Here is a 25,594-nt window from a genome sequence, read left to right on the forward strand (position 1 = left end):
TGAACATCTTTTTGTGTAACTGAAATGGAGTAAAGGAATAGCTCCTGGGAGGTGAGTAGGTTAAAGAACTGAAAGGTCATGGTATTTGAAGGAGAATCAATATGTATGTTCAAGTCCCTTAGTAGGAGAGCAGAAGCTGGAAAGGAGAGAAAAAAATTTTAAATCAGGTATCAAACTCATTGAGGGAGAAATGCAAGTGACCAAATGCAAAGTGGTTTCTAGACAACAGCTACAAGGACTTTCATTGAGTAGTAAATATGAATAACACAAATCTCAAAGGAAGAATGGTTACAGAGTAAAGGACGAAAGGAAAGAAGCTTTAAATGGCAATAGGGACCAACTACTACATGAAGCCTTTGCTAACTCATGGCATCCATTACCTCTGCCCCCACCAAGTGGTTAGTGCCTTTTACCACTATCCCCCAAGGCAGTAAGGTAGTACAGTAGATTGAGTGCTAAGCGAAGTGCTAAGTCAGTAGAACCCAAGTTCAAATCTATCCTCAGACACTTAATGAGCTGTGTGAGCCTGAAATTGTGTTTGCCTCAGTTTTCTCAATGTAAAATGGGGATAATAAGATCACCTACCTCCCAAGGTAGTTATGAGGATCAAATGAGATAACATTTGTAAATCACTTTATACAGTACCTGGAATATAGTAAATGTTTAACAAATGCTGGTTTCCTTCATATTTTTATAAGTATTTTTCACATACTTATCTATGTACATGTTCTCTCTCCATGCTGTCTTTTGCTTTATTTCTTACCTAGCCTTAATCACTGAAAGGGTGTTGTCTCAGAAAAACTGAGAACTGGGAAAGGCCTTAGCTTAAAAAGGCCAAGTTGTCCCACTGCATCTGGGGCCATCTCCAGTCATCCTGATCTATATCCTGTCATTAGACCCCAAAGGCTCTGGAGGAGATAGTGAGGCTGGTGACTTTGCACAGCCCTGTCTCACTTAAATCCAATGTACTTACAAGTCAAGACATCACCTTCCTGATGTCATTAGTCTTCTTCCATAATGAAAGACAAACAACAACAAGATTGGATGTAAGCTCTTGAGAGTAGGTAGTTTCATTTTTGTGTCTGTATCCCCAAAACCCAGCAGAGTGCCTAGCACAAGGTAGTCATTTAATAAATATAATTGATTGAAGGGGGCAGCATATTCAGAGGAAGAGTGATAGGAATGGAATGTCATGAACAAGGAACACAAAGAAGGCCTGTTTGGCCAGAACGAAGAGGGCGTAAGAAGGACCTAATAATGCTAAGTCAGTCTGGAAAGAAGTTGGAGCAGGACAGCAAAGAGTTTTCAACTTTAAACCGAAGAGTTTGCATGCATTTTATCCTAGAGGCTAGAGGAAGCCACAGAGATACTGATGGAGAAGGGGGTTGGGGGAGAGGCAATGCACGAAATTCCATTTAAGGGTTAAACTTGAGAATATGAGATATCCAAGAGATGAAATAATTACAATGAAGTCAGTAAAACTTAACTCACTCCATTTAAACCCTATAGATTTATATTACTTTAATTCAGTGAGTCCAAGACCAGCTGCATCCTTGTTCATTATTAAACTCTTGTCATTCATTTGCGAGTAGTCACATTCCTCTGGTATCTATCTGCCTGACCCACAAGGTAGACTTTTAGAAGCTCTTTGCCATTTAGAAGTATTAAATGGGAGGAAGCTTGTTTTCTGACCTTTTGGAAATTTGATATCTAACTAAGCATGGGTACACGTTAAATCATATATACTTGCTTCTAGTCTCTTATACTCTGAAACTGCTTCGGAAAAGATTTTTTTTATATATATACTTAGTCTACATGCGAAACAAACCTCAGACGAAATGCTAGGGTCTTGCTCAAGGGAAAATTGTTAAAATATAGCACCGGAGACGCAGTAGGCAAGCCTGGTATTTGCCTAGCAGATTTCATCTGCGAGTCTTCTATGTAGTGCTCCATAAGTTGTTTCTTACCACTTTCCATTCTGTTTTATTTTATTTTATTTGGATGTATGTATGCTGTCTAGAATTTTTATGTGTCCCTTTATTTTATCTATCATCTCTAAACTGTACTCTTAAAAATAATAGCCTTTTAGAATCTCTCGGCAACCAGAATTTATCTTTGTCACTTTATGTTCATTTCTCTTTAAAACAGACACATTTAGCAGGTGTCCTTTAAACACAGTGAGATATGATTGGCCAATTACAACCACTAAAAACAATCTTATCTAATAGAGTTATTATTAGAGGTGCCTACATAGAAGTAGGCATATTAACAATATCAAAATGTATCTAGATGGTATTTTGCCTGCCTGAGAATGCCTTGGCTCCACTTTTTTTTTTTTAATTTCCCTGAATTCTTCCTTAAACTAATTCTGTGTGATAGGCAAATATGTCCTCCACATGCTGGTGAATTAAAATTCAGCTCTCAGTGAATAAGATTAATCGCCTCTTCAGACAAAGCTGGATTTGCGCTCCTATTAAAGAAAAGAGGGAGGGGGGAGAAGCAAGGGGCAGGGTGCCAGCTCGGCTGCAGTATTCAGTTACACGTGAAATGATTTGTAATTCTGAGTAATCACTTAGGACAAGCCCTTGCACCATTTTATCTATACATGACTCTAGGCCAAAGTCAATACTCATAGTAAAATAATGAGATGAAGCTAACTGAGCCCTTTTATTAATGCTCCAAGGAGCAAATCTGATGCCTGGGCTTCTCCCACTGAAAGTATCCACTTCTTCCTAAAAAATGAACAAGTGGGTCATGGTGCCCAGTAGCAGCCAAGGTACCTGCTTCAGCAAAATCATAAATAACTGACCCCCTCCATCCTACCACCATCACCACCACCCACCCTCACCCCACTCCCCTTTTTCTATTCCTGCACCAGGCTTCACCCATCTGCAGGTGAAAGCATATGAATTTTGCATTACTTCTAGGTTCATTAGAGAGATCTTGTTCTCTCCTAATAGTTCCCCTCCCCCCGACTTAGAGAATATACACACGTGCACACAAACATACAAACATACACATACATATGATGAACCTTAAGAGAAATAATGCTTTTATACTTTGGTTTTTTCTTCAGTCTTTATGAATTAAACCAACTGCCCAAGTAAATGCACAGCTTGGCGAGAGAGCCAGCATCCAACTGTTCCGGTAATGAGATGGATAACCAGCTGTCCCAGTTTACTTGCAGTTTTTAAGGGGAAAGGAGTGGTTGAGGGGGATCCTAGCTGTTTACACCAAAAGTTTTGGGATTTTTTCCCCCTTCATCATCATCAATGGACAGTTAATTAAAACCCAGCTAATAATTTAGGACATTGATGGGCCAATTTATTTGCTTTGAGCTCCCTTGCAGGCTGATGACCTACTCATTGTAATTTCATCTCCTAAAACTGTAAACCACAAAGCTTCTGGTGGTAGAATCTCACCCAGTAGGTTAAAACCAAAATATCTCCAGTTGCTCATACAATTTCTTCTAGGGAAACCCAGCTGAACATGTCTGTTCTTTCTAGGATAGTTTCTAGAAGCAACATTCAGTTTTAAATACTGACATCTTTGTACACAAACAGCTAGCTCGAAATTATTCAGGTAACTCAATCTCAACTAAAAAGGTGTTTATTAAGTGTTTTATTATATACAAACACAAGGCTAAGAGCTGGGGATAAATACAAAGGCAAAAAGCAATCTAGCCCTCTAGGAGCATGTGTTATATTGGATGGATAATTGAAATTCCTAGACAATCTTTTGACCTCAGATTTCCCAACCATTGTAACTTTTCTCCCCTGCCACAACTGTCATTATAGTTATCAATAAGTAGACAAGATGGTGATTGGAATTTGATTTTATTTCTTCACTCCTGTGTACTATCTGGTGGAGACATTGACAAGAGGCAGTAAGATCCAGAGAGAAGGAAGAACAAAAATGTCCAGATCAGCTACCTAAAACAATAATCTACTGCTGACAAATTGACTGAATATTTTTGACCATCTTGCTGTTTTTCCTTTGACTCTCCATCTTCCTTTTCCTTGCCTTTGCATATGCTGTGCCCCATTCCTAGAATGCCCTCCTTCCTCAACTTCCATTTCTTAGGAACCTGAGTTTCCTTCAAAAGTAATCTCAAATACCACTTCCTACATGAGGCCTTTCCTGATTCCTCCTGGAGTTAGTGCCTTCCCTTACCCCATAATTACTTGGTATTGATTCTGTATAAATTCCATATATACTTACATAAGTACATGTCTCCTCTGACAAAACATGAGTTCCTTGCATACAGGGATCTTTTATTTGTGTTCCCAATGCCTGGCACAGAGAAGGTACTTAATAAATGATTGTTGGTTAATCTACTAATTGATTGATTACAGTAACTAACAGAGACAGGGTCAGAGTGTATTCCCAGAGATGAAAAATGAAAACTGTGACTTGGGCCTCTAAGTACTGAATTTGATGAAGAGGCCAAAGTAGGGTCCTTACGAGATGCAGGGAAGAGGTCAGAAAGCAAGCTATAAACAACATTTTTACTGCCTAGAGCTGTTCATGTATAGCCACAGTTCTCTCTCCTACAAATTCGTTAGTGCTTACCTACCCAATATAGCATGATAGGTCTCAGGGATACACACCAAAAAAACCTTTTTTATTTTTTTTTTATATATCTGTTCTGAAATCCCACCCAATCATTAGATAATGACCATAGTTCTAGAACTGGAAGGAACCTACAAGGACATCTGGTTCAACTCCTTTTTACAAATGAAGAAAATGAGACCCATGGAGGTTAAATAAATTTCCAAAGGTCACAACAGGAATAAATATCAAAAGTAAGACTCAAATCCAGCTCTTCTGGCTCCAAAATAAGGATTTTTGTTAGGGTACTAAAGGCTTCTCCATTGCCTTTTTCCCCTCAATACCAAAGAACACATTCTTCTAGAGCTGAAATTTAGGATTATTTTTCTCCCTCTTTTCACCTTATGGGAATTCTACACTTTTGAGTTAGAACTATGGAAAACAAATCTATTCAAATGCTTTCAGTTAATTTACCTCTTCTATGGCCATCAATAAGCTTTCCTTATAATTTTTTTTTTCTAAAACCAGAAGGTAGGTAGAATAGACATGAATCCTACTGGGGGTAATAATACCAATAGCATCTACCCCATAGGGTGGTTGTGAGGTTCAAAAGAGACAAAGAATACAAAGTGCCCCCCAAGTCTCTAAGTACTATATAATAAATACCTATTGTGGTTTTTGTTGTTATTATTATCTCATTTTTCTCATCTTTATGTTTTGATAGGGTTCAAATGGAAATTATCTTAAAGACAAGAATATTATTATTGTTATTCTTGTTCTCACTCGTTACTTCCTCATTCTTTTTTCCATTTTTTCCACCCTTATCCCTTGTAGTCTTAGACTCTCCTTAGCTCATTGGTACCAATGCTCATTTTCTCTATTTTATCCCTTTGGGCTGTATTGAGGAAACCTTGGAATCCTGCTGATTGTACCTAGTACTGCCATAGTTTATGGTGTAGCCTGAGGCAAATCAGACTCTCTCCCTTGGTTTCCTGTTTGCAAAACACTAGGCAATTATCCTATCTTCCTGCTGAAGCTACTACCAGGGTTAGCTACTCAGAAGAAAAGTGCCTTTTTTTTTCAAACATCAAAATATAAGGGCACTATTTCTAAGACTGATTGTTTAAAAAAGAATAGATCTAGAAATATACCCTGACCCTTGAAAAGGCAAATATATTTTAATTCTCTTTGATGTTTTAGCATGTGTTATAAGCAGGAATATGAAAATATTTGAAGCATATCTTTGCATTCAGAAAGATCCATAAAATTGATTTTTGTCTTTAGGCAAGATGGTGGTGGTTGTATTTGTGTATATAAACATATTCATACATTTATACATTCTATACATACAGATACACACACATATTCATGTGTATATTTCTCCCAATATGAAAATATATACACATAAATTTGATGCATGAAATAGCATATTTACTGTTTCTCAGTTTATGAAATAAAACATACCAAAATTAATCATTTGGTGGGAACAGGGCATCCTGAAAAGTTTTCATTATTAGAAAGAGTTCAGTTCTCTCAAAAACCTTGACCTTCTATCTGTTATTTGTGTGTGTGTGTGTGTGTGTGTGTGTGTGTGTGTGTGTGTGTGCTTTAAAGCCTTGAATAACTTGGGCAGGAAACCTCAACCTTTTATTTGATTATTTAAGAGTTCCCCTTAGAGTGGAAGTAGAGCTTGATAACACTTTGTATAAATAAATAATTTGAAGGGTTCTGTGTCCAGATAAAACTCTAAAATCAGATAAGTGGGTTTCATTTTATCTCTTATTATTTTAGTGGTGGGAGGCCTAGTTTTCCCTCCTTTCAATGGCTTGATTCTACCAAAGATTGCTCCCCAGAGCTATCAGGCAGCCTGAGGGAAGTACTTAGGTCCTCATCAACTCCTCTAATCTGATTGCCATTCTGTATTTTAATCTCTGCTCCTAGGTCCCTCTTGTAAATTGGGAAGTCTTATATCATCTCCCCCTCTATTCTACCCCACAGGCTGCTCCTAGCCCCCAACAACTGAGGAATTCTAAACCCACAATTGTAAACCAATTCCTTTGTGTGACTTCTGGTTCTTTAAATTCTGCAAATTCATTTAAAAAGAATTTTCTGCCACCAATAAATAGTTGATGGTTCAGTAGGTAGGCTGATGTTTTTCACTTATATTAGAGGGAGGCAGCTTGGTATAATAGAATGCATAGGGGACAGCGTCTATGTTAAATCCCCACTTCTAATCCTCCCTCACTAAGTGACCTCAGACAAGTTACCTAACTTCCCAGGGCTTTTGTTTCCTCACCTGAAAAATGAGGTGGTTGGACTTTTTGGTCTCTCAGATTTATTCCAGCTCTCAAGCTTTGACATCATAGTTCAGAATGCAGTGGTACCATAGCATTTGGGGTAGAAGGAACAGTAAAAATAATCTACTCCATTCTTAATCTAACACTTTTGTTTAATAGAAACTGAGACCCCAAGAAGTCAAGTGAATTGCCCAGCATCACACAGATGGGATTTGAATCTAGGTCTTTTCATTACAAACTCAGAGCTCTATATTGTTCATTGATGCTAATGATAGCTCTAAAAACAAAGGTGATCAGGAATCACACATTCATTTAAACACAGCTTGAAATATCACTAAATCACAGAGTAATTTTACTGGAAGATTCGCTACAATATCCCATTCTGTGGAATTCAGGCTAAGGAGCTATACAATCAAGACCAGGTGTGAGTAAAAGGAGAAAAACTCTCGAATGAAAATGTCCACATACAGATTTGAGTACTTCCTCGGGTATAGAGGAGAATATGCTCAGACCCGTTTATCACATTTGGTGGAATTTGCTGAATCTTATCTTAAAAACAACAACTAAATTTGAGAAGAGGAAATGCTGAAATATCACTGAAATAATAATTTAAAATGTGAAAGTAAATAAGGGAATATTCCGTGGATCACCCAAACACATAGATAATATAATGGGAAATTTGTTTATTGTTTAGAAAACTTAAACATTTTGTAAAGTATCTTCAGGTTATGCACTGTGAATAAGTTCCCAGATTTGTTAAGTCATGGACATGAAGACAAAGTTCTAGAAAGAAATTATTCCAATTCTAACAGAAACCAAGATCTAGGATAATTGTCCATAATAAAAGTTTAGTTAGAATCAGAATCTGGAACTTTGGAAAGGATCTCAGAGGGTATCTATTTTTACCTTCAGCTTATTAAAGATATAACAGCTATAAACACTGATGAGTCAAAGAAAGAAAAGTGAGAATTATGCAGCTTAATTTATCTACCCATGAAAATTCCATCACTCCCCCTCATTTTTCAGCCTCAATAGTTTGTTTCAATAGGTTAGACTAGAACCCTTTTAAGTGCGCATAGTGCTGTCTTATCTTTATCCTTTCTCCTAATTTGGTATTGAGTATGACTTTTGTTCTTATCAGTCCATGATCTGACTACTCATAGAGGGTTGATTATGAAATGACTCTCACTTTAGTAAGCAATTATTTCAAGTCAGTTAAATTTTGTTCAGTTTCATGTTTCCCAATGTAATTTGGTACTCACTATGTCTAGTACCCTGTGACTCTCTTATTTAAGAAGGAATTCATTACATAGACTCTAAATGTCACCATTTCTTAGAAAGGTTTAATCAATGTGAAATAATAATTACCACTATGAAAAGGTCCAAAGTGGCTCAGAAACTATCTCAGCCACTAAACACTCAATTTATTTGGCAAGAAAGTAAGCCAACAGCCAAGGACTAGTGGTTTAGAATATGAACCCATCTGCAAGACAGTTAACAAGATGGGATCATGAAGATTATGAGCAGTGTGATCTCACAAAGTAGAAAAAGTAATGGAAGGGAAACCTTCAGAAAGCTTAGCTTGAGATCTACTTAATCAGGTAATGCTAAGCTTCCAACATTCCTACTTTTTCCCCTTATTTACCTTTTAAATTCTTGTCTTTATGACTATAAAATAACTCCTCAGTAGTTTGACTGATATGGCACTAACTCTGTATGTTATTTTAGCTAGAAACTGTTTTATTATATAGGTATAACCCAACCATGAACAATGAATATCTATCCAGACCTTTAAGTCTTACTTTATTTCTCTAAGGAAACTTTTATAGCTGCATTTACATTAGTTATGTGCTTTGGCAAGTTGTTGACTCATAGATAGTTTATACTTTTTGAAGTGAATTTCAATGGAATATTTCTATTGTTTTCCCTCAGTTTTATTAGTAATATTTATTATAAGACCAATTTATTAGTAATATAGAAAAATGTTTACTTGTGGGTAAATTTTATAATGAGTTACTTTACTCAAGAAATTAATTTATTTTAATTCATTTATTCTCTGGAGTTTTCTCAGTCAACTATCATGTTATCAGCTAATAGTGAGAATTCTCTTTTCTTTGCTAACATTCCTTTACCTTCTTTTTCTTATGCTTACAACCAGCATTTTTGTACTGTTTTAAATAATAGTGGAAAAATAGCACATTCTTCATTATGAAGAAAGTTTTGCCTTTGCAAAAATATTAGATCTTGCTTTTGGTCATTTTAAAGAAAAATCTTTCCTTGCCTATGCTTTTAAAATATCTTAACATAAATTAATGCTATATTTTGTTGAAAGATTTTTCTGTGCCTTTTAATATGGTTTTCTTGCTCTTTGTTTTTATGTAGTTAATTATACTAGTATTTTAGTAAAGTTCAACTATCCTTACATCTCTAATATAAATACAACTTTGTCATAACATATGTAGTTCTGTAAATATTGTTACAATCCTTTTACTAATATTTTACTTTTAATTGTGACACAAATACTGATTAATGAAGTTAATAAATTCTTCTATTTTTTGCTTTAAACCTTCCTGTCATGAACATGAGAGGTTTTTTTTTTGTAAAAATTTAGTAGAGTACTTTATTTCTCTAATATTAGAATAACTGTTACAATAGTTGTGTGTGTGTGTGTGTGTGTGTCTGTTTATGTGTGTCTAAACATTCTAATAGGATCCATTTGAAGATCTTTCTGGATCAGTGTTCTTTTCCTCCTCTTTTTATAATTCATGCTAAATCTTGCTAAATTTTTTCTTTCTTTGGCTATTTTCTCATTGCTATTTCTTATTTTATTAATTTCAATTTCAATAAATTTAATTTCAATGTCTGCCTTTAAAATATATTTATTATTTATTTTACCTTAGCACATGATCAGTTTATGCAAAGGTATTGTTGATGTATATTTTTTAATATTGAAATTCAGAAATCACCAGTTTTTCAAATCTAATTTATCTCAGAATCTGTTTAGTTTGACAAGTTCCTTTTTGTTTATATATTAAAGTTATCCAAGTCTAGAAGAATATTGTAGTTTCCTGTAATTATTGTATTACTATTGATGCATTTTATAATTTAGTTAAATGTTCCTTTTGAACATAGCAATTATGTAAATTAGCAAAAATATATTTAACATATATATTTTTAACATATATTTAACATATATCTTTTATCATATATGATGACTTTACACAAATTTTAGTTTCCCTATTTATCATGACTGACAATCATTTTGGTCTGAGGTCAAACAAAAAGTAAAACAGCCTTTAGATAAACCTATCAAGTCCCTTTTGAATATTCTCTTTTCTAAATTAAAAATCTCCAGTTCTTTTAACCCAGCCCATATGGTACAAATTTGAGGTACTATGCCATTGTCACCTTCCAATGGATTCTCTCATGCTCTTATTGTCGTTTCTAATACCTTGTGCCAGTAACCAAACATAATGCTCTAGGGGAGATCTGACAAGGACAGAGTACAATGAGACTATCACTTCCCTATTTTGGAAGCTGTGCCTCTCAGTTCAGCCCAGATATTATTTGTATTTTTGGCTGCCCCAACACAATATAGACTTTGTTTTGATCATGTAATACACTAAAACCACCAAATCCTTTTGGTTTGGACAAGTTGTTTCCAAACCACACATCCTCTATCTTTTGCCTTTCAAGCAGATTTTTTAACCTAAATGTAATGTAAAAAGAGGTTGTTCTAGCATACAGGAATGGCCAAATGAATGAAGAATGCATGCTGCTGAGAGGTAGTATGTCATTGTGCACAGAGGCTTGGTCTTGAAGTAAGATCTAGGTTCAAATCCTGCCTCATACAAACTGGTTGTATGGCCCTGAGCAAGTCACTTAACTTTTCCATATGACATAAGCAGATGTCTAAGTAACAAAGAAGGTATCTATCTGAATTCCGGATTAGCAAAGGTAGTTTCTCACCTGAAGCTACCTAAAATGAACAAAATTCATATGTCTAGAAGGAAGAGGAGCAGGGAGGAGAAAAAGGAGGAAGTGGAGGAAAAAGAAAACAATATAGACATTTTGCTACATTTATAGCATGCAGTTGAATAGGCAGTTCACTGAGATTGTTCATCTGATTATATATCTTGAAAAATTAATGCAGACCCTAAATTTAATTGAAGGATAAAACCAAGGTGACTCTCATTTGAAAGACTGTCCTTTGATTCTTTATGGTTACAAGTTACTACCCAATGTAAAAAACCTATCTTATAAATTCAATATTCTCTTGGTGATATTATATGGCTGTAGATCATGGAACACTAGGATCTTGTAAGAATCAAAACTGCAGGTAATATTGAGACAATTGGTGGATATAGTTGGATTAAAAGTCTTTTTTAATCTATTATCATTAATGACTTGTGCTTAAGAAATGTCATAAAAAGCATAATCAGGGTTGGATGTGTTCAGAAAAGACTATGGGCAAGTCATGTAGGGAGAATGAGTGATAACAGATGTATAGCAGGAGTGAATGTTGCACTGATACCTACAAAATATTTTTAAAATCCTCCTCAGAAGATCTACCCAACCTGAGATATCAATAAGAATATAAATACACATTACTTTATACCCACTAAGCATCTTTCCATTGTCTATAGCATCACAATTTTGATTCTTTTGAGCTCATGATGTCTTATTGTTGGAGACAGTTCAAGTAGATCCTCTATGGAAGATGTCTTTGAAGACATAGAAGAAGATCATATTATAGGAAGGCAAAAATAGACTATAATCTGCACAAATTAAGAAACTCACTGATGAAAAACAGATCCATCAAAGTTATAAATAAGGAAATAGTATTGCAATATATTCCAAGGCATTCTTTCTTAGTATGATAAAGCATAAATAACCTTTAAAATAATGTATTACTTTCCAATTAAATTTCTAGAATATACTTTTTTATTTCATGTGTGTGTGTGTGTGTGTGTATGTATGTATGTATATAATTTGTCCTTCTGAAATGAGTTTAAAAGGTAGGTTCACAGGTGAAATTTGGACCTTCCAATTATGCTATAAAATTCACAAAATGAAACCTGAAAGTGGATAGTTTTTGTTGCCATATTTAAATTTGGTGTTTTTTGCTGTGTGGAAACCATAAATGGTTCCATACAAAGCTCTGCCTGTTTGCTGTTGCTATCCCTGGTGCTGAAGAAGTGTCCCATCCACTTACTTTAACATTCTCTTCCCCCATGTAAAAAAGCTATACTATGGAAAGGGTAACTGATGTAGGGAAGCTATTGTTTTGTATGGCAGTGAGATGGTCTGAAATGACAGAGATTTAATAATAATTTTGATAATAATTTTAATCATAATTTAATAATATTTTACCTCAAAATCCTGTTAATAGTAAACACACACAAGTATATGACTAAGAGAACAGGAAGCATGCCATTTTCCATAAAGATTGCTCCTAGCCAGGGGTGTGTACTGGAGTCGGCTCAAACTGGCTTGTGAGATCTGATTGTTAAATTTTCAGCCTAAGCATTTACACCTTATAAATCAGCAAATGCAGCAAATCAGGACTTGACTTACTATTTCATTGATTGTCTAGACTTAAGAGATGAAGAAATTGTTATTACTACAGACTCAACTTAAAACCATGTGATGTGTACATATTTCCCTAGGGTTCCAGTTATTAAACATTTACCAGTACACTGTAGCTCTTAGCTCTCACAAATCCCTCCTTAAATTATATTGAATAAACTCATATTAATAGCCTTTCAAAACTGAGAACCAAGTGACCTCTAATGTCCTTTTCATCTCCACTGTATAATGTGATAAGATATGTGATTTGATGTAATACCTTTGTGAAGTCAAAAGAGTGCTGAACTTGGATCACAGGACCCTAGGTCAAATCCTCATTCTTCTACTTAATTCCTATATGAATTTAAGAAATTCACTTACTTCTCTAGACCTCATTTTCCTTCTCTGTAAAATTAAGGAATTGTACTAAATTACTTACGAGGACTTTTCTAGGGCTGTATGACATTCAGAACCCAGAGAAAGCTATCTTATGCTTCCCAAATAAAGTATGTAGACTATGGGATCTTTTAACTTCATAGAAGAATAGAGCTTTGAAACTTAGCCTAACCACAGAATTTCCACCATGGGGTCTATACTTAAGAGCAGGCTAATTAGATGACAATGGTAGATATTATTTTTCTACTGAGGCTCCACTAACTTGAAGCATCTTATGTAATTGTAAAGAATATCATTGTCTTACCCAGCTCCAAAAATACAAACCATCACTGAGTTGCCATTTTGTCAAATCCTCTAGTTCTTTGAAGCTCTGGAAGAGTGCCATGTGAGACCTTCATTACCAACACCTTCAAATTGAAATTCAAACCTCCAGATGGAACCTAGAAGTTGTAATTACATCTATTGGAGCTCAAGACTTGGCTCCTTTTCTTGTTGGTTGGGAGGGAGGGGGGAATTAAGATTAATGATTCTCTGGAACCTATTAACTTAAAAAAAATAAAAAGGGGGCAGCTAGGTGATGCAGTGAATAGAGCACCAAACCTGTAGTCAAGAGGACCTGAGTTCAAATATGACCTCTTAACACTTACTAGCCCTGTGACCTTGGGCAAGTCACTTAACCCCAATTGCCCTGTCTCCCACCCTCCAAAAAAAAGCAAAAAAAATTTAAAAAATAAAAGAACAACTTAGACTGTTTGATCCTCCTTTGATGAAGCATGAACACTAGATCTCTTCCTTCCAAAGTGTAACAGGGCTAAGCTAGCACTAAAGGAAGGGGGGAGAAACACTGTAGGTTGCAGCAATGGGAGGAATACATTAGTTTCTTTTATTTTCTTTAAAAGAAACCATTTCCAGTGATCACTGGTTGGAAGTGCTGATAGGCAATCTCATATTTTCCCTCAGCATTTGACATCAGTGTTGTCAATACAACAGAATTATCTCTGTCAAAATCATCCTTCATTTCTAAACTACAGAGTTATTTACAGGCCTGTCTTCACTCCCCGTAATCCCACTGTTCAGAACTCAGCTGTCCCTTCTCTGCTTTAAGTAAACAGTAAGGCACAATTTCGAAGACGCTCTATTTTGGGTTAGGCTAACAACCCAAAAATGAACCCAGAGAGAAATACCTCCTCCTGGCCAAATGGGATTGGTGGGTAAATTATTTTTTCCTCAAAATTTGACATTTCAAAATAAAGTTTTTACTGATAGAAGATATGGTGATGAAAAGTGACAGTTATAATGACAGCAATATGGGTCTCCAGTGAATATGGGTAGTTTGTTTTTCATTATTAAATAATAGCTAGAATGTATAAAGCACTTTAAGTTTTAAAGAGCATTTCACAAATATCTCATTTTATCTTCACAACAACCTTGGGAGGAAGGTGCTCTTATTATTCCCATTTTACAGATGAGGAACTGAGGCTGAGAAATTGAGTAACTTGGCCAGGACTATATATCTAATAAGTGTCTCAGGCAGGAATTGAACTCAGGTCTTCCTGACTCCAAAATCAATGGTATATTCATGACACCACCTACCTGCCTAATTTCAATATCATCTTAGATTCCCAATGGTAAATTTCTTGCTAAGAAATCTTTGAATGACAGGGCTTCTAGTACAGCATATAGGACCATGTTGCTCATACAAAGGGTATCTAATAAATGGTGAAGCCCTTATTATTGATATAAGAAACAATAGGAGGGAAAATGCTACTTCATAGTCCCATGAACAAGGACTTACTGTATATCCAGCATGTTTCTGACACTGTGTACCATGGTATGTGTAAAAGAAACATGACCTTATATATATCAAGCAAATCCATTCAATTATTTAAGCGCTTATTAAGTATTTATTGTGTGTAAGACTTAGTTAAGTACTAGGAATGCAAAATAATAACAAAAGTATTGCCCTCAAGGAGCTTACAATATAATAATTAATAATAATAGCTAATGATTAGGTAGTGGTTTAAGGTTTACAAAGTACTTTACACACATTATCTCATTTGGTCCTCACAACATATCTGTGAGATAGGTGCTAATATTACCCCCATTATACAGATGAAGAGACTGAGTCTAAGAGAGATTAAGTGACTTGCCCAAAGTCAGACAGCTAAATGTCTAAGGCAAGATTTGAAATCATGTCTTTCTGACTCCAAGCCTAACACTCAATCCTCTGTTCCACTTAGATTTCTAAGTGGAAGGTATTAAACACGAAGGACTACAACAACATGTATATAAATAAGAAAGGAAAAGCCAGAGGCCAAAGAAAGCCATGGAAAGTGGTGTGAAATGAGATGTCTTCCACCTAGGTAGGTGTGGGAAGGCTTATAGAGGAAGTTGCTTCTAAATCATCCCTTGAAGTGAGGGTCTTCAATAACATCAACCACTTGTCAACACTTACAAAAAAAATAATGCTCCTCATTTATCTCATGTTCTATAGCCTCAACTTTTTGTCACATCTTCAGAATCTCCTGCTTCTAACTCCTTCTTTGTTGCTGTTTAGTTGTTTTTCAGCTGTATCTAATTCTTTGTGACCCCATTTAGGATTTTCTTGGTAAAGATACTGGGGTAGTTTGCCATTTCCTTCTCCAGTTCATTTTTTAGTTGAGGAAACTGAGGCAAAAAGGGTTACATGACTTGCTCAGGGTCATGCAGCTAGTAAGTGTCTGAGACTGGATTTGAACTCAGGAAGATGAGTCTTCCTAACTCCAGACCTGGCACTGTATCCACTGTACCACCTAGCTGTTCTACCCTCTCATTATAATCAAAATATATTTTCCTTCTTAAAGATGTTGCCAATGAGACCTTAATGCATCAATTCATTGTCTTTCTTTTTTACCTCCTGTGTTCCTGTATTCCATTGTCCATTTTTTTCTTGTCTGTATCCTTTCTTTTCTTCTCTCCCATTTTCACCTGTCACTCATCACTACTACAATTCATTACTATTAACACACTATTATTTGCATTCATCCCATTGCAGTCCTCCTCCCCAGTCCCCACCTCACTTACTTTCTGGTTCCTACCTTTGAGTATGACTTTTGTTCATACTTTTTTAGTCCCTTATATATATGTATCCAAGAAAAGCAGCAGCATCTTTAGATATAGGGGACAGTGATACATATCACATTGAATTATAGCTTATTTTAAAAGTACATTATCTCTTACTGTAATTGTTTGCTCCTTGGCAAATGTGTCTATAATTATATGTTCTATGCTCTTCTTACCCCTTTCCTGCTTTATATTTTCTTTAATGGAATGGAAAAATGAGAAAGACCAGTTTACAAGCTTTAGTTATTGAATTGTCAACTTCTCATCCTACTGATCGACAATAATTTGGTAATAGCAAACATCTCCTCTGATTTATTAGTCTTTCCATTTGCCTCGACCTGGGGACAATTCCAACATGATTAATGATGTGTGAGCTAGCTGCAATATTAAAAGGATCAACTTGAACCTTAACTACAAGCTGGAAACAAAACCCTTTTGAATTTGAAAGCAGTGTGTCCTCATTTTCTTTTGTGGGTTTCATTCCCCCCCCCCCCAGTCTCAGAGATGAAACATAAATGCTTCCATTTCTTCGTGGACCTGAGGAATTGGACTTCTAACATCTAACTGATATCTACAATGCTTGCTGAGATTTCAATTTCTTTAGAGTTGGGATTCTGAGACTCTTTACCAAGAGATTAACTAGTCTGGGTCTGCAAATTAATAGAGTTTTCTTTTAATGAAACTCTATGAGGAAGGTAAAGGATCCATTTTGGTGGCCTTTAAATTTCCAGGTGTGTTAAAGGCTTTATTCTGTTTGAACAATTTAATTAAAATTAAAAATGTGGTAAACTGTGGGTGTGGAATACTACACATAATAATGGACATTTTCAATATGTTGATTAGTTTTGTTCAATTTGTTATTTTTTTCTTCTTTGTTATAACGAATGGCTCTCTGAGAGTGGGATGGAGAGGAATATATTAAGAAATAGAGATACTTTAGAAATAAAAGATATCAAAAATTGCTTTAAAACAAAGAAAATTCACCTGGGATTCATAAAACTGGAAAACTAATGTTGCTGAATCACAAAAATCAGCTAACTTGTCTAGTGTAGATGCATCTCTGATTAATCAAATATTTTTGTTAATAGTCACCATATAGACCTACAAACCAATCTTCAAATAAATGGAGTATGTTATTCACTTAACATCAAAATATAGTGAAAAAATTTCATTCAGGAGGTGTTTCAGAGTCATCCAGTTATTAAGGGTCCTTGTTATATAAAACAATGAGCACTGGTTTCAATAAATACAGATATTCATAATAAAAATAGCTAGCACTTTATCTGGATTTTACAAATATCTATACCATGCCCCTCAGTTACCTTTCCTTCTTCCTGCTTCTCAATTTTCTTCTGAGTGTTGTCTTTTCCTATTAGATTGTAAGCTCCTTGAGGATAGTTACTTTTTTATGTATGTTACTGACATTTAGCACATGTACCCTTGCACATAGTAGACACTTAATAAATATTTATTGATAATTAACTATTGCTTCTCAAAATACCCTCTTACATGAAAACATTTTCAGGTTTCCAAGCAAGAATATTCCCCTTCCCTTAAGCATAATCATTGACTACATGCTGAAAACACTTGGTGATGCTCTTAAATAAAACACAGTGTTGACGAGCCTATGAAAGCTTTCGTTTTCTCTCTAAAAACCTTTACTAGCTTTCCATGTGTTGTTGGATTGGGCACAAATGTTATGATAGTCCTGAGTAATGTATGTTTTGCATAGGAAGCATTTTTTTTTATTTCTTCAAATCATTTTATATAGGAAGAATATAATATATGAAGTACTAGGCTTAGAGTCAAGAAGACCCCAGGTTCAAATTCTGACTTTTATCGTTAAGGTAAGAAATCTGGAGCTGAGAGGGCCCTTAGTGACCATTGAGTCTAACTCCCTCATTTTACAGATAAGGAAACTGAAGCTGGTGGAGTTTAAGTGACTTTCCCAGAGTCACACAGTAAATATCCAAGGCAAGATATGAACTCATGCCTTCCTGACTCCAAGCTTTTTTCACCACCAACTGCATTGTACCTCTTAGCTGACACTTTACCAGTAGCATGAACCTGGAAAAATCATGGAACTCCTAAGGCATGTCTTTAGGATTAATACACTAAGTTACAGATGAATGAGATCTACTTAGTAAAAGGAGTGCCCACATAGCAAGATCCCCATGGCCAGTAAATCATCGATCATTCCTTTTTTGACTTCATGTAGACATACCTAACACTTGATAGATTTTAGAAAATAATTCCCATGGAAAAATTTACCCTTTTCCATGCATCATCAGATTTTTATAAGAGTCTATGCAAAATGTTGTGTTACCTGTCACTATATTGTTATACAGTCCTTACATCGCTTTGGTTCATGGTGAACTAGATTATTAAGTCAGATCTACTTGAAAACAGAACCCATTTGTGCAGTTTTTCCTTACAGAATGCCATATGAAAATGCAAATTGTGAAGAAAAAAAAGCATTGTAAGCCATGTGTGCACTGTGGAACATGTTCAAAAATAAAGTTTTCAATTAAAGTTGGCATTTATGAGTCTCCTGCTAACAGCTACTACAATGATCAGCTGTGACCTCATTAGTGAAATGAGCAGTGGGGGACCTAAGAGTAGCTTGTAAACTGGTTTCCATTCTAATTGTGTACTGGTGAAAAAGGAGTTCAAGAAATGTTGAACAACATACATTTATTAGGATTTTCCTGGTGCCCAAACAGTGTCTCATCCCAAGGCTCCTGAAGTCACCTTTTTCCTATACCTAGGAAACTTGACGACTGAGGATTTGTGCAAGCCTTTTAATAACATTGTTTCTCACTGGGTAAAAGTTGGAGCCTGGGAAATATGAGCTTCTGAATTTTGAACAATAATTCATAATTATGGCTTTCTGGAAACCCCCACATTAATCTTCTGGGATGGCTTCATCTTTGAATATTTTTAACGTCTTGGTAATGTAGCCTAAGTTATGCTCAGTGTTAATTGGGCTAACATTTTAAAGGATCTTTAGGTTAATCATGACTAGTCAGTGACCAATAGGAAATCTATTTTTGTCATTTGAGTAACGACAAGGGTACATCATAGAAATATGTGGTAGTTTATGCCAAGTCAAGAGTACCATATCTCACAATGGCATTGTTATCTGATTAATTGTTCCCATCTCTAAGTTCAATTATTCTAGGCCATATTACAAAAATATTATCACATGATAAGATCACTTAAATAATTAAAATAAATTCTGACTATGGGTGTTCTGTTATATTGACTTTTAGGTGACTCTAAAGACACTCTGATAGCAACCCCAACCCCAAGACTTAATCTATAGTCTTTAGGGGTTGCTGCTGTGGCTTAAAAATTCATCAACATTACCAAGTCTTTTAATCCTCTAGTCTCTAAAGAATTCAGGTTGAGAATCAACCAAAAGGACATGGAAAGGTGTAGGGTGGCTGTGACCAGGCTGCTCCACATTACAAATCAGGAATTGTGCAAAAGAAGTCACATGAAGATTATCATCAGAGATGTGTAAGACTGGGGGGAAATTCACATAAGAGAGAGGGACAGTCTGCACATTGTTATCTACACAATGGTAAGAGAATAGAAAAAAGCCCCACAGAACAATGAGTGTGCATTCTATAGTGGGTTTATGAAAGGTCATAACAAGAGCTTCATAGCCTGAACAGGCATAGATGGACATGTCCTGTTAAAAGGAATACCCTCATCAATGAGGTCACAGATCCTCTGATACTTTTCATGGACCAACCTGGTGAAAATAATCTCTGAACCTGGCTGGATTGGTCCCAAAACTAACATCTCTCTCTCTCTCTGTCTCTCTCTCTCTCTCTGTCTCTGTCTGTCTGTCTGTCTGTCTCTCTCTCTGTCTCTCTCTGTCTGTCTCTCTCTCTGTCTCTGTTTCTCTTTCTGTCTCTGCCTCTCTCTCTCTCTGTTTCTCTCTCTCTCTGTCTCTTTCTCTGTCTCTGCCTCTCTCTCTGTCTCTGCCTCTCTTGATGTTTCTCTCTCTCTCACTTTCTCTCTCTCTCTCTTTCTGTTTCTCTCTCTCTGTCTCTGTTTCTCTTTCTGTCTCTGCTTCTCTCTCTCTGTTTCTCTCTCTGTCTCTGTTTCTATCTCTGCCTCTCTCTCTCTCTGTCTCTCTCTCTGTCTCTGCCTCTCTCTCTGTCTCTCTCCATATATGTATCTATGTATGTATTCTTCCTGGGGAAGTGAATACGCATTTATAGAACACCTATGTGCCAGGCACTGTGCTAAGCACTTTACATATATTCTCACATGATCCTTACAACCGAACAGTGAGTGCTACTATTATCCCCATTTTACAGTTGAGGAAACTGAGGCAAACAGAAGTTACTTCACTAGTGTAACATAGCTAGCAAATGTCTGAAGCCAGATTTGAACTCTGGTCTTCCTGATTTTAATCCCAGTGCTCTATACACTGAATGATCTAACCTCCTGACCTCTAAATGAATCCTTTCCACCTTAGTAGGATCCATCAAAGCTTGTGTTCTACTAGTAAAGAATGAAAAACCGTGGTTATTACCATGCCTCAATGAGGCACTGAAATAGGTCTTTCATGGACATGGATGTGAAAGTATTTGAATTCAGTTTTAGTGTCAATTTTAGATAGACTTTAACTTGAAAAATATTGCTTTATATCTTTAAATGTTTCAGTCAATTCATACTAGAATCATTATTGCCCAGGAATGGGTTTTGGAGCTTCCCCAGTTATCTTGCTTCAGAAAATCTAGACTAAATCAGGAAAGATATTAGGGAATCTAGGGTTCAATTGAGTTAGCATAGATTAGAAAAAAAAAAGTTTTAGTATGGATTTTTACAGTGCAAACATGTAAGTACTGTGAACTTATCAGGAAACTCTTGAGCATATAGATTCCATGCTGGGGTGTGCTAGAGACAGCTTGAACTGGCTCATGAAGTCGATTGGTAAATTTTCAGCTTAAGCATTTGTACCTCAGATATCAGCAAATGATACAAAACAAGGCTCAATCTATTGTTTTGTTGAGTATGACTTTAGAAAGTGATAGAGAAAATTTCAATAATGCAGATTAAACTAAAAGTATGTTGTGTATTTTTGGAGAGCCAGTTGTTAAATATTTACCAGCATGCCACTGATTACATGGCTTCAGAATTGGATAATGCTACAGAGGCTTGCCAGCTCCTTTGGCCAGCTCTCCCAGTGACATGCAAATGTATCATCTTGTGCAAATACCAAACACATGGTTTCATCTTAATCGTGCCCATTTGGAAATCAAATGTTTTTTCTAGGTTTACCTGAGATCGTCCCTAGTGACAAATAAGATAAACTCCCAAATGAGTTTTGGCTCATGTACGCTGAAAGCTAAATATGGGGGGTGGGGGTGGGGAGGGAGAAGTCTGTTCAAAAGCTTCCTAAGATTTTTTTTTTTGCTTTCAGACCTGGGTAAATACCAGCAGCAGCCAATGATAATTAGGCAAAAATAAATTTTAAAAAGACTCTCCCAGTCAAATCCCCTCCCTCCTTGAAGCAAGAAGGGCATTTTTAGGAAAGGTGATTTAAAAAAAAAATAAGATTGAGGTCTCTAATTCATTGTCATTGTTTCTCAGTGAGGGGTGTGTGTGTGTGTGTGTGTGTGTGTGTGTGTGTGTGTGTGTAGAGAGACAGAGAGAGAGAGAGAGAGACAGAGAGGAGAGACAGAAAGAGGAGAGAGAGACAGACAGACCAGAGATGAGAGACAGAGAGAGAAAGAAAGAGGAGACAGGAAAAAAAGAGAAAGAAAGGAGATAGACAGAAGAGGGAGAGAGGAGGGAGAAAGAACTATGACTACTTTTAATTCAATTTCTCCCATCAGAGAAAAGCATCCATACTTCACTTTCCTCCTAAGGAGCACAGGATCATAAATTTAAAGATGAAAAGGACTCGAAAGTCCAATTAATCCAATCCCCTCACTTGAAAGTTGAGGAAACTAAAGCCCAGAGAAGTTACATAATTTCCCCAAGATCCTATAGGTATTATAGTTAGATTTGAACCTAGGTCCTGTGATTCCAAGTTAAGTACTGTTTCCATACACCCCCACTGCCTTCTCATTGACCTCATTAGGACATGAAATTTGCATCCTGTTTATCCATTGATCAGATTATTATGGAAAAACTCCAACAGTGATCATCTCTTTAAAAATCCCAGAAGAAAATGACTCTCAAACCTAGCCATTTATTTTTGCTTAGACAAGATGGTATGGGTGTGTACAGATGGTTCTAGAGCCCAAGTTTCCAGGATTGTACCTAGTTCAAAACATTACTCCCAAGATCACCTTCTACTTAGCACAAAGAAAGCTGCCTTTGAACAGACCACCCTGTTTTAAGGGCAGAGTCAGCTTTTGAACTTCAGACTGACTTCCCCATATTTGGTGCTTCAAAGAAAAGGAAAGTCTAAAGTGCCTTCTTCAGGTGCTTTATTGAGGTCCTTTCCTTACTTTTACTCTTTGGGGGAAAAAAAATAAAGCTTTGAGAACTGACTCTTCGAAGTAAGTAGTCAGCTTATTCCAAATGCTGAAGTACTTACTATACCTTAAATTTTACAAGTTTACCATTTTGGAGCCATTTGAATTACCAGCCGGCTCAGTGGTGCAATATTTTTTTAAGGCTTACTCCTGACCGTAACAGACACTTTTAGACCTGCAGTGAAGAGCAAGCCCCAGAGGCAAAATACAATAAAGATTTAAGGGGCTGTTCAGTGAAGAAGCACTGTGGCTTCTTTGTGGAGGCTCCGGATGGGGTCGGAGGGCCAGCTAGTATATGGGCTCATTTCTCACAATACTGTAGTTTATTTTTATTTTCATTTTATGCTAGAGCTTTAGGACGCCAGAGAATCGGAGCTCAAGACGAGTTAAGGTTTAATCTACAGATAAAGGAGATGGTGTGTGTGGATATGTGTGTTTTTGATCTAAGGTTCCTGATTTTTCCATTGTAGACAAGGTACAGGAGTTCAGATGTGGAGTTCTGCGATTGGAATCACTCCTGGGCTCTAGGCTGACCCCCTTGTCCTAGCCAGGCTATTGAAACTGACCATTTGCCCCCTTTTATGTGATGGGTGAATGGGTCTTATTGAATTCTGTTTTTAAACTCTTCTCAGTCAAACAAAGGAAGACTCTTTCCATTGTTTAGTCAGTATGTTACAAGAAATAGAAGTTAGAAGGTTCTTATACAAATATATTAAATTGATGAAAATATTGTATGTATTTGCTCTCAAAATCCTTATATCAGGACAGTGGTGTTGGTCTTTAAAAAAAAAAAGCATTTGTAATTTTTTTTCCTTAGAAGCAGAAAGCTGCCAAGAGTCAATGAACTGGAACCCCAAAAGATGTGGATTTGTTTTCCAATTGAGAACCACAGAATTCAAGTGGGTTCCAGACTTAGTTAAATATTCTTTCATGGACACACTTAATAGGTTCCATTTCTAGTGAAAGCATTTAATGTGGGTTTTTGTTTTCTTCTCTTATTCAACTAAAACGTTGTTGGGGGTGGGGAGGGAGGAACCTCAACAATTTTGTAGGACTATGACATTTATTTATGACAACATGAACAGCCGCCTCCCAGGGAAAAGGCCACTAGCATTTTCTGCTCAAGGGGGATTTGTCATGGTGACAATACCCCAGTAAATGTGGTTGTGTAGACATGACCTAAAGGAGATGTAAAGCATTATTAATTCTACTTCCCAGAGACTGAGGCAGAGGCAAGGTCACACAGCAAATTGGGAGCAATGGCAGAACATTCGATCACTCTCACTGTCAGCCCTGAGTTTTCACTAGAGAATTTCACTATACAGCTAGAAGGCCAAAGTCAAGGAATCCTGGTCACATAAACCATGTCTTAGCTGCCAGAAACTTCTGGAAAGTGAAACAAATAACTTCTTTTGACCTGAATTAACCAGAACAACTCTGGCTTTCATTGTTGTAATTATCTGGATACTGCCAATTAGTCATACTTATAAAAATTTGTATAAGCATATTAGAAAAAAATACATGCCTTTAGAAACCTGGTCTTAGCTATTTCTGTGATTGTAGCTCAGTCTAAGGCCATAGTCATAACTGTATTCATAATCATAACTGAATTCATAACCTTTTAGAGTGTTTTATGTACATTATCTTCTTTCATTATTTTTGTTTAGTCCTTTTCAGTCACGTCCAACTCCTTGTGACCCCTTTTGGAGTTCTCTTGACTAAAATACTTGAGTGGTTTGCCATTTTCTTCTCCAGCTCATTTTACAGATGAGAAAACTGAGCAAACAAGGTTAAGTGCCTTGCCCAGGGTCACACAGCTATTAAGTGTCCATGCCTAGATTAGAACCTAGGAAGATGAGTCTTTCTGACTCCAGGCCTTGGACTCTATCGAGGACACCACCTAGCTGCCCCCTTCTTATTTATTACACTGGCCCTATGAGGTCAATTCTATAAGAATTACTCTTGCCATTTTACAGATGAGGAAACTGAGACAAAATAGTAAAGTTACCTTATGACTTCCACCAGTGATCACTGCTGTATAAGTCCTTGATTTTTTTCCTCCCCACCTTTCTCCCCATTTCTTTTGCAATAACATTGTCATTTAACCAAATTATTTATATTATCTTAGGATTCTTTTATTTTCCTTTTTAAAGAGAAAGCTAAGGATAAAAATTACAGAAATGTGTTGCCATTCCTTATTCCACATTGCCACCTGTAAAGATCTAAAGGAAAGCTATTTGTAATTAAGTCCAACACTATGGCAATAAATCTCAGTGTTCTTCTATTAGGCTTGTTATTCATCGTGCTTCCATGTACAGTTGCCATTTCATCAAAGATTGTTATGAACTTTCACAAAACTCAGTATTTATATACTTACGGACAATGCAGAAAATGGAGAAACTTTAAGTGAGAGACTAAAGGTAAGCTAATTAGAATTTCATTATTAAATGGAGAGAGAAAAAAAAGTTGTTCACTTATTTTAGACAACTTAATAGCTTACCATTGTGGATTGGGGAAGGCCATACATATTCACCATATTGGCTATTATGTTAATTAAATACAGCATATCTCTAACCACTTCTCATTCTTAATATGATGTGTTTACATTTAAACTTTTTCCTTTGCTTTTGTTTGGATTTCATTACAATTGCAATATTCTTAGGGGGAATGAATTAAGCATCAGAGTACCTTGGTTGGGTGTTAATAGGTTTATAGGTACTTTGGGATCCTGAAAGATTAGGTCCTATAGATGTCTTAAGTACTGCAAACCTCCTTAGTATTGTCTTTGTGATATAAAAAAATGGACTGTATGAAAAATCAAGAAAATATAACATGCCATGCACAGCATGATGAGAATTATTTCCAAAGATAATTTTTCCAGTTTTCCATGTGGCATCAGCTGCCTCGACAAGGCCAAGGATATTAATTATAGAGAAGCTGCTAGGGCGGAATACTTATGCTCCTTTCATTGTTATAAACCCCTCATTTGGGAGTTAATATCGAGGCTGTTTCAAATAACATTCATCTGACATTTGGTGTATGAGTTGTCAGCAAGGTTGAAAAAATGTTAGAGTTCAGATCAGTTGAGCTTTTTCTTTTCTTTTTATTCCCCCTTTTTAACGTTTTCACAGAAAACTCTCTCCCCTTTGGTTAGCTGCAGATGCTTTTTTGAAC

Source organism: Petaurus breviceps, unplaced genomic scaffold (genome assembly GCF_028583685.1).
Source record: "Petaurus breviceps papuanus isolate PSGF00001 unplaced genomic scaffold, PetGlider_PUasm1.0 37, whole genome shotgun sequence".
Lineage (NCBI taxonomy): Eukaryota > Metazoa > Chordata > Mammalia > Diprotodontia > Petauridae > Petaurus > Petaurus breviceps.